The sequence below is a fragment of the Trichomycterus rosablanca genome, chromosome 10 (assembly GCF_030014385.1).
Source record: "Trichomycterus rosablanca isolate fTriRos1 chromosome 10, fTriRos1.hap1, whole genome shotgun sequence".
Classification (NCBI taxonomy): domain Eukaryota; kingdom Metazoa; phylum Chordata; class Actinopteri; order Siluriformes; family Trichomycteridae; genus Trichomycterus; species Trichomycterus rosablanca.
Window position 1 is genome coordinate 8,876,316 of NC_085997.1, and position 11,187 is coordinate 8,887,502.

General features: G+C 39.2%; 2 non-coding genes across 2 annotated transcripts; both read left to right on the forward strand.

The window, feature by feature from the left end:
• The first annotated feature begins 331 nt into the window (after positions 1-331).
• Positions 332-414, forward strand: trnal-cag (transfer RNA leucine (anticodon CAG)). The gene has a single exon. It is a non-coding gene; the product is annotated as a tRNA-Leu (tRNA).
• Positions 415-9,805: 9,391 nt separating this feature from the next.
• On the forward strand, positions 9,806-9,888 carry trnal-cag (transfer RNA leucine (anticodon CAG)). Its single transcript has one exon. It is a non-coding gene; the product is annotated as a tRNA-Leu (tRNA).
• Positions 9,889-11,187: the final 1,299 nt, after the last annotated feature.

Sequence of the window (11,187 nt, forward strand, 5' to 3'; positions counted from 1 at the left end):
GTACAGTGCAGCAGATGGGTTACAGTCAGTAAATTTATCATACATAATAATGTGAAAAGATTCAGGAGTTCGTACAAATATTAGTTTGTGTGGGGCGGGAGTGGTGTCAACAGTGTCCAAGTTAGACAGAATGGTTTAGCAGTCTAAGGCACTGTGTTCAGTATGCAGTATTCGCTGGAGGGGTGGGTTCAAATCCCACTTCTGATAGCTCATGCTTTATACAAATTTACGTCTTTAACCTTCTACCATACATAATAATGTGAAAAGATTAAGCAGTTTGCACAAATCTTAGTCGGTGTGGGCGAAAGTGGTATCACTGACATCCCAGCTAGTCAGGATGGCCGAGTGGTCGAAGGCGCTGCGTTCAGGTCGCAGTCTCCCCTGGAGGCGTGGGTTCGAATTCCACTTCTGACAACTCCTGCTTTATACAAATTTACATCTTTAACCCTCTACCATACATAACAATGTGAAAAGATACAAAAGTTCGTACAAATCTTAGTCCTAGTTAGTCTTTTTTTTATTATTATTTCAAATGCCATTAATAATTTATAATCAATGATTTGTGAGATATCAGCAGTAGTAGGTCATGTTTAACTGGTTTAATATTGTTTAAGCGCTGATTATCGGCTGTTTTTCGTGAGTATGTTGGGTGTTTTTCCATCCATTTTGACTGACTTTGAAATGCGCAATCTGGCAACCCTGGCTGAAGCGTTTATTCACATGTTTCAGAGATGTACTGTATGTTTGTATGCTATCTTTTACAAACTGCTGTCTATTTACATTGACATTTTCTCTTCTGTCTAAACATTTTTGGAATTGAGTTTGTAAAAGTAAGCGATACAGTAGATAATATATTTAATGAGCTGAACTAACTGAGAGAAGCGCTAACGATGGTGGAAGAGTCTAAAAGGGTTTGGAACATAGTCGTATCATCATAGCAGTACAACACAGTTTTGTCCGTAGCATCCGAAAATATCCAGAAGCTAATATACACAAAACGTTTATTTTAATAAACTTACCTTGTTGAAAAAAGTATAACCACAATTTCTAAACAAACACAGTATCCGCTGCTGCAGTCTCTACACAAACTTTTCTGCACTGAAATCGCAAGGACACATTTTATGGATATTACGGTAATGCACTGAGAACTCGTCCTACAGTCATGCAAGCACATACAGCAGTGTGTGAGTTTACACTAATCAACCATAACATTAAAACCACCTCCTTGTTTCTACACTCACTGTCTATTTCATCAGCTCCACTTACCATATTGGAGCACTTTGTAGTTCTACAATGATTGACATGAGCACCACAGAGCAGGTATTATTTAGGTGGTGGATGATTCTCAGCACTGCAGTGACATGGTAGATATAAAGATATAGACATACTTTATTTGTCATATATACATAGTACAATGAAATTCTTTCTTCGCATATCCCAGCTTGTTTGGAAGCTGGGGTCAGAGTACAGGGTCAACCATCGTACAGCACCTCTGGAGCAGACAGGGGCCTTGCTCAAGAACCCAACAGTGGCTGCATAGCAGAGCCTGGATTTGAACCGCCAATTCTGGGTAATAGCCCAAAGCTCTACCCACTAGGCTACCACTGTGGTGGTCATCTTCTAGACCTTCATCAGTGGTCATAGGACGCTTCCCACAGGGTGCTGTTTGCTGGATGTTTTTGGTTGGTGGACTATTCTCAGTCCAGCAGTAACAGTGTTTAAAAACTCCAGAAGCGCTGCTGTGTGTGTCTTATTGCAGGGAAGACACACACACCCATAGGGCAATTCAGTGTCTCCAATTAACCCCAGGAAACCCACAGACACTGGAAGAACATGCAAACTCCACACAGAAAGGACGCAGAGCGGCCCGCCTGGGGATTGAACCCAGGACCTTCTTGCTGTGAGGTGACAGTGCTACCCACCAAGCCACCCCTTAAATCTGACTCTCTTGCATACATTTGTAATAAAATCTTGTCTTACTTAGCCTTCTGCTTCCTTGTATAGAAATAGGCTAAAAACAGGGGGTAGAAAGTCCTGCTGTCCACTGCAAAGGACATTGAATGAAATTGCTGTACATTTTTAAATCTTTTGAAACAATTTGATTATTAGGAAAAGATTACAAGAAAGATCATGAGCTGCCACACACCCACAAATGTGACATTACTAAAAAGCCCAGGGTGTACTCTATAAAGTACAGTAGTACTCAAATGGATTGCATCAATGGTGCTTGTGTTAGAGATCTCGGACACATGTTCCCACAGGGGACAAAAATTAATTGCTCTGTCTCAGAAGGATATGTTAATTAAAGCTCATAATGTCACTCATTACAGTTTAATTTAGAAATACAAGATCTGATAACTGACCTTACAAATTTTGAAGCAGATCCGTGATGGAAATGTTGTGTTTCAATAAACAATAAAAGTTATCAGGAGCAATTCCTTAGAAGGACACCAAAGGGGTTACCAAAAGTACAGTTGTTATACATCAGGTGTGCCCATTACGTCAATCGCGATCTACCAGTTGTTCGCACAGTGCATACTGGTAGATCGCACCTCATTCTAACAGGTCAGCGTGATTTACATGAAATGTGGCCACTGTTTTTCTAATTTGCGGTTTGCCTCCACCTCCACCTAATTTATTACCGGTTAGAACATAACATTAAAAAAACCTCTTTGTTTCTAAACTCACTGTCCATTTTATCAGCTCCACTTACCATATAGAAGCACTTTGTAGTTCTACAATTACTGACTGTAGTCCATCTGTTTCTCTACATAAATTTAAAACCTGGAGAATGCGGGCATCAATCCCGCTACCTCTCGCATGCTAAGCGAGCACTCTACCATTTGAGCTAATTCCCCTGATGAAGGACCCTCCTTTAACCTTTGTAAATTGTAATGTACTAACAGAGCATTGATGCGTCATTATGAAAGGGCCAAAATAGTGCAGGATATGCCAACTGTTTAGTGTAGTGCAATAACAAAGCGGCTCCGTGAAGCAAGAACTAAAATTATGATGCATGTAATTCAACATAAAATATGTGGGTATTAATATCTAAAACTCAGTGCATCATTAGGCTGCACATAAATATAGATTTGAACCCTGGACCCTCAGATTAAAAGTCTGATGCTCTACCGACTGAGCTATCCAGGATCTGGAACCTGTTTTAATCCTCACAAGAATGTGACTTAAATTACAAACTTTAACATACGTTGTCCTGTAGAACTTCAATTAATATAAAATGTTTTTATTTCTGTTTCGGCTCTCTTGAAGGCGATTATATAAAGTTTTAGGTGAAGTATGTTGCTGCTTACACACACAAAGAAAAACATATCAGGAGGAGAATTTTATGTTATGTGTATTTATATGTGGCAAAATAAAAAAAATCCATAAAAATCAAATTGAGATAGCAGGGTAATTCCTACTATTCGGTGCCATTTCAGGTTGGTAACTTTCTATAAAAAAGTGCAAAACCTTTCATGGTTTTATCATTTTATCTGAAGGAGGGCTTGTTAAAGTATAAGAAATATATGTTGGTCCAGCTCAGGATATTATACTTTAATAATTTTGACCACATTTTTTGCATGTGACGTAGGACAAATGTCCCCCCTGTTACAGGACATTCTCTTCTCTATTAATAAGTGTTTTAAATGCAGTTATTTTAATATTTATATTTTCTAAAAGCTTAAATGTCCCTCAATTTATCCTGCAATTGTTTTTAAAGAACGTTTTTATAAACAAGCTTTATCTAAAAAAAGATACGTTGTTTTTAAAGGCACAATGTAATTTGAATACATTTCTTTTAGCATAAAAAGGAATTTCAATGGAATTTGGCTCCATTTTTAAATTATTTCATTTTACAGATTCATTCCCTCCAGGTAACCACAAAGATATGCATAATAATTGTTGATTTTATTTAATTAATATAAAAAAAACACACAGGTAACAGGGTGGACAGACGAGAAACAGGGTGGACAGGACGTAACGGGGTGGACATCATACAGTTACCAACAGTAAATTTCATTAAAAAGAAGCAACTTGTGTCCCCCACCCTCATCCCCCACCTTCAACCATCAAATGTACTGAACACCTAAAGTAATTATCAGGAACATTTTTCAGTCTAGTGCTCTCATATACAGTGGGGAAAATAAGTATTTAATCCCCTGCTGATTTTGTAAGTTTACCCCCTTACAAAGACTTGAACAGTCTGTAATTTTTATCGTAGGTACACTTCAACTGTGAGAGACAGAATCTAAAAAATAATCCAGAAAAAAAACATTAAATAAAGGTTATAAATTAATTTGTATTTAATTAAGGGAAATAAGTATTTGATCCCCTACCAACCAGCAAGAATTCTGACCCCCACAGACCGGTTATGTGCCCATGAGGCACACAAATTATTCCTGTCCCTGTATAAAAGACACCTGTCACAGAATCAGTTTCTTCCATTCAAATCTCTCGACCACCATGGGCAAGACCAAAGAGCTATCAAAGGATGTCAGGGACAAGATTGTAGACCTGCACAAGGCTGAAATGGGCTACAAGACCATCAGCAAGAAGCTTGGTGAGAAAAAGACCACTGTTGGCGCGATAATTTGAAAATGGAAGAAATACAAGATCACAGTCAATCGCCCTCACTCTGGAGCTCCATGCAAGATCTCACCTGGTGGGGTAAGAATGATTCTGATAAAGGTGAGGTCAGCCCAGAATTACACAGGAGGAGCTTGTCAATGATCTCAAGGGAGCTGGAAGCACAGTCACCAACAAAACCATTAGTAACACACTTCGCCGTAATGGATTGAGATCCTGCAGTGCCCGCAAAGTCCCTTTGCTGAAGAAGGCTCATGTACAGGTCCATCTGAAGTTTGCCAATGAACACCTGAATGATTCAGAGAAAGCTTGGGAGAATGTGATATGGTCAGATGAGACCAAAATTGAGCTCTTTGGCATCAACTCCACTCGCCGTGTTTGGAGGCAGAGAATGCCCAGTGGGGATGGTGTTCTTGGGGTCATATCCAGCATTTCTCTGCTCCCAGCTCCCTTGAAATCATTGACAAGCTCCTCCCGTGTAATTCTGGGCTGACCTCACCTTTCTCAGAATCATTCTTATCCCACGAGGTGAGATCTTGCATGGAGCTCCAGAGCAAGGGCAATTAACTATGATCTTGTATTTCTTCCATTTTCGAATTATCGCACCAACAGTGGTCTCTTTCTCACCAAGCTTCTTGCTGATGGTATTGTAGCCCATTTCAGTCTTGTGCAGGTCTACAATCTTGTCTAAATGAAAAATTTAGAATTTGTTTGATTTTTATTACTTATATTTGTAAATGAATTTGAGAAAACATGATTGGGGACATGGCAGTTAAGCCTACTTGCACTAAAATCAGAGTGTTTTTTTTTTTATTAAATAATCCTGGGAACACTTCATTGTTTTCTATGGTGGAGGGGGGTTAATCATGTAAGACAAGCTTATAGAAATAAGTATTAGCCTATTTTTACACAAAATATACCATATTACATCATGGGGACTCAAATGGCACCGAATGCTAGGAATGACCCAGCAAAGAACCTTGAATTATACTAAAGGGTTCTTCAAGTAGAAACAGTTCTAGCAAGAACACAAAAAACCCTAAAGAAACACTTCTTAAGACTTCTTAGTCTTAGTTTTTTATTATTTCAAATGCCATTCATTATTTCAAATGCCATTCATAATTTATAATCACTGATTTGTGAGATATCAGCAGTAGTAGATCATGTTTAACTGGTTTAATATTGTTTAAGCGCTGATTATCGGCTGTTTTTCCTGAGTATGTTGGGCGGTTTTCCATGCATTTTGACGGACTTTTAAATGTGCAATCTGGCAACCCTGGTTGAAGCGTTCATTCATATTTTGGAGCGATGTATGTTTGTATGCTAGAATATAAATAACATCTTTTACAAACTGCTGTTTATTTACATTGACATTTTCCCTTCTGTCTAAACCTTGAAATTGGGTTTGTAAAAGTAAGCGATACTGTGGATAATATATTTAATGAGCTGAACTAACCGAGAGAAGCGCTAACGGTGGTGGAAGAGTCTAAAAGGGTTTGGAACATAGTCGTATCATCATAGCAGTACAACACAGTTTTGTTCGTAGCATCCGAAAATATCCAGAAGCTAATATACAAAAAAACTTTTATTTTAATAAACTTACCTTGTTGAAAAAAGTATGACCACAATTTCTAAACAAACACAGTATCCGCTGCTGCAGTCTCTACACAAACTTTTCTGCACTGAAATCTCAAGGACACATTTTATGGATATTACGGTAATGCACTGAAAACTCGTCCTACAGTCATGCAAGCACATACAACAGTGTGTGAGTTTACACTAATCAGCCATAACATTAAAACCACCTCCTTGTTTCTACACTCACTGTCCATTTTATCAGCTCCACTTACCATATAGAAGCACTTTGTAGTTCTACAATTACTGACTCTAGACTGCTCACTCTGTTCTTCAATGGTCAGGACCCCCACAGGACCACCACAGAGCAGGTATTATTTAGATAGTGGATGATTCTCAGCACTGATAATCAAGGCAGTGGTTCATTTTTCCTGGTTCAATCGATTAAGACTCCCATGAAGTCACCCAAATGTCAAAGCATCCCCACACAATCACACTTCCACCACCTGGTGGTATGATGGATGTTCTTATTGTTTCTTATTATGGAATACATTCATTCATTCACTGCCTGTTTTATCCTGGTAATGATCACTGTGAGTCTTTTTTTCAAAAAAACTTCAAAAACTAAATAAAAAAGATAACAATAATATCATTTCAGTTATATCAATAGCAGTGATCAAACTAAGAAATAAAACTCTGATGCATTTTAATATTGTAGCATTATAAGTTCATGTGTTTCTGTCAAAACAAAACAAAAAAGGTATGTAAATAAAACTGTTTAAGAGTAAATAGGGCGTTAATGACATTGTAACACTGACAGACTGGCCTAAAGATTAATGCTGCAACGAATTTCGCCTTAATTTTATCATTTCAGATTCCGAGTTGCTGCCAAATGATCATAATGTTTCTGCACTGGAGAATGCGGGCATCGATCCCACTACCTCTCGCATGCTAAGCGAGCGCTCTACAATTTGAGTTCATTCCCCTTACGAAGACCCCACCTTTACTAATGTACTAACAGAGCATTGATGCTGCATTATAAAGTCAGGGTGCAAGTGTTTAAGCTCAGACTCAGCTTTATAGTCATTCTACTGTATTATATAATACAATATTAACTGTATTCATATTATTCAATCTTGTGGACGATTGAATAGCCTACAACAAGCACAAACCGGGTTTGAGTTCGTAACAAATAATCCAGTCAGTTAAAAAGCCAACAAGAAGGCTGTACCTAATACACTCATACCAGAGAAAACACACCCTAACACGCTAGTGCCGTTACAGTGCTAACAATGGTCCACCCAAAAACATTAATTGGTCAGTTGGAGTGCTCATATGGGGCTCCCTTTCTATTGATATATGATTTACAGCCTAGTGACAAAGTGTACAGTGCAGCAAATGGGTTACAGATTAAGGAGTTAGTACAAATCTCTGGGTAAGGTCATAGCCTCCCATGGCTTCTCCTACCACTCCTATGCAGATGACACTCAGCTCGTTCTGTCATTTCCTCCTTCAGACACACAAGTCTCAGCTCGCATCTCAGCATGTCTGCGAGATATCTCACAATGGATGTCAGCTCATCATCTAAAACTTTATCCCAGCAAGACAGAGGTGTTGCTTATTCCTGGAGATCAGTCTCCAACCCAGGACCTAGTCATTTCTCTGGATGACTCCCAGATCAGACCATCTGATAAGGTAAGAAGTCTTGGTGCTGTCCTGGATAACCAGCTGACCTTCTCTCCTTATATAGCCAACATGACAAGATCGTGCCGGTTCCTCCTGTACAACATCAGGAAGATTCGGCCATTTCTCTCCAGGAAAGATACCCAGATTCTGGTCCAATCACTTGTAATCTCACGGTTGGACTACTGCAACTCCCTCCTGGCAGGAGCTCCCATGTCCACTATTAAACCCTTGCAGCTCATTCAAAATGCAGCTGCTCGTCTGGTTTTTAACCAGCCCAAACACTGCCACATCACCCCACTGCTGCGTTCTCTTTACTGGCTTCCTGTAGCTGAACGCATTCAGTTTAAAAACTGATGCTCGCCTACAAAGCCAAAAATGGACCAGCCCCAAGCTACCTTCGCGGTCTAATCAAACCCCCGCTCTGTACCACGCAACCTCCGAATCACTAGTCTCGCCCGACTTGATCCTCCACCCAGGACTAAAGGAAGACAAGCATCAAGGCTCTTCTCTGTTCTAGCACCCAAGTGGTGAAATGAACTTCCTCTGTCTGTCCGAACATCTGAGTCTCTTGCTGTCTTTAAAAAACGATTAAAATCCCACCTTTTTACTAAACACTTAAGCTGACTTGTACATATTTACTAACATTTTTTTTCCATTTCCAAAAAAACAACAACCCACTTTTGTTCTAACAGGTTTCAGCAGATTTGTGTTCTTTGACTGTTGTTTACTAAAACTTGAGAAATGAAATGTTTACTATAGAGGCACTTCTGTAAGTCGCTCTGGATGAGAGCGTCTGCTAAATGCAGAAATTGTAAAATGTAAATGTAATTAGAGATTTAAACGGTCCTCTATTTACTACAGTCTGTTTGAAACAGCTGGGCGTACAACTAGTTGGTGTGGAGAACATGTTAACACATACAGTGTGCTATTATTTCAAGCTTATCAAGTACATGCTAGTTTACTTACAAAAAACTCACAAAGTACAAATTCTTCATCATTCTAAACAAACCATGTAGTACAGGACATTACCGCTTACCTAATGCAGTAAGAAACAACTCGCCCGAACAGGGACTTGAACACTGGACCTCAGATTAAAAGTCTGACACTCTAGCGACTGAGCTATCCTGGCTCTGCAAGACATTTCAATCCTCACAAGGATGTGTCCACAAGGATGTGACTTGAATTACAAACTTTAACATACACTGCCTGGCCAAAAATAAAAGTCACCAAAAAACCCTTAAGAAACACTTCTTAGTACTACATACATCAGTTGTATACCACAGAGGTCAGCATGCGATGAAACTTTGATAGTAGATTCAAGATTCAAAGTAGCTTTATTAATAACAGACATTTATTTATTTATTAGTAACGGACATCGTTTTACTTTCTAACTGTGTTCATATTATGCTATCTAGTGAACGATTTAATAGCCTACAATGAGCACAAACAGGGTTTGAGTTCTTAATAAATAATAAATAATCTTAATAAATAATCGAGTCAGTTAAAAACCCAACAAGAAGGCTGTACCTAATACACTCATACCAGAGAAAACACACCCTAACATGCTAGTGCCGTTACAGTGCCAAAAACATTATTTGGTCAGTTGGAGTGCTCATATGGGGCTCCCCTTCGATTGATACATGGTTTACAGCCTAGTGACAAAGTGTACAGTGCAATGGGTGCAATGGGTTACAGTCAGTAAATTTACCAAACATAATAATTTGTGAAAAGATTAAGCAGTTTGTACAAATATTAGTCTGTGTGGGGTGGGAGTGGCGTCAACAGTGTCCAAGCTAGACAGAATGGTTTTAGCAGTCTAAGGCACTGTGACAGCTCATGCTTTACACAAATTTACGTCTTTAACCCTCTACCATACATAATAATGTGAAAAGATTAAGCAGTTTGTGCAAATCTTAGACCATGTGGGGCGAGGGTGGTATCAATGGTACCCCAGCTAGTCAGGATGGCCGAGCGGTCTAAGGCGCTGCGTTCAGGTCGCAGTCTTCCCTGAAGGCGTGGGTTCGAATCCCACTTCTGACAGCTCATGTTTTAAACAAATTTACATATTTAACCCTCTACCATACATAATAATGTGAAAAGATATGCCATTAATAATTTATAATCACTGATTTGTGAGATATCAGCAGTAGTAGGTCATGTTTAACTGGTTTAATATTGTTTAAGCGCTGATTATCGGCTGTTTTTCGTGAGTATGTTTGGGCGGTTTTCCATGCATTTTGGCGGGCTTTTAAATGCGCAATCTGGCAACCCTGGCTGAAGCGTTCATTCATATTTTGGAGCGATGTATGTTTGTATGCTAGAATATAAATAACATCTTTTACAAATTGCTGTATATTACATTGACATTTTCCCTTCTGTCTAAACATTTTTGGAATTGGGTTTGTAAAGATAAGGGATACAGTAGATAATATATGTAAAGAGCTAAACTAACTGAGAGAAGCGCTAACGGTGGTGGAAGAGTCTAAAAGGGTTTGGAACATAGTCGTATCATCATAGCAGTACAACACAGTTTTGTCCGTAGCATCCGAAAATATCCAGAAGCTAATATACACAAACTTTTCTTTGAAAAATAAACTTACCTTGTTAATAAAGTATGACCTCAAAATCTAAACAAACACAGTATCCGCTGCTGCAGTCTCTACACAAACTTTTCTGCACTGAAATCTCAAGGACACATTTTATGGATATTACGGTAATGCACTGAAAACGCGTCCTACAGTCATGCAAGCACATACAACAGTGTGTGAGTTTACACTAATCAACCATAACATTAAAACCACCTCCTTGTTTCTACACTCACTGTCTATTTTATCAGCTCCACTCACCATATAGAAGCACTTTGTAGTTCTACAATTATTGACATGACCACCACAGAGCAGGTATTATCTAGGTGGTGGATCATTCTCAGCACTGCAGTGACACTGACATGGTGTTGGTGTGTTAGTGTGTGTTGTGCTGGTATGAGTGGATCAGACACAGCAGCGCTGCTGGAGTTTTTAAATACCGTGTCCACTCACTGTCCACTCTATTAGACACTCTTACCTAGTTGGTCCACCTTGTAGAGACAGTCAGAAACGATTGCTCATCTATTGCTGCTGTTTGAGTTGGTCATCTTTTAGACCTTCATCAGTGGTCATAGGACACTTCCCACAGGGCGCTGTTGGCTGGATGTTTTTGGTTGGTGGACTATTCTCAGTCCAGCAGTGACAGTGAGGTGTTTAAAAACCTGCAGCGCTGCTATGTCTTATCCACTCATACCAGCACAACACAGGAGAGTCCTGACCATTGAAGAACAGCATAAAAGGGGGATAAAAAAGC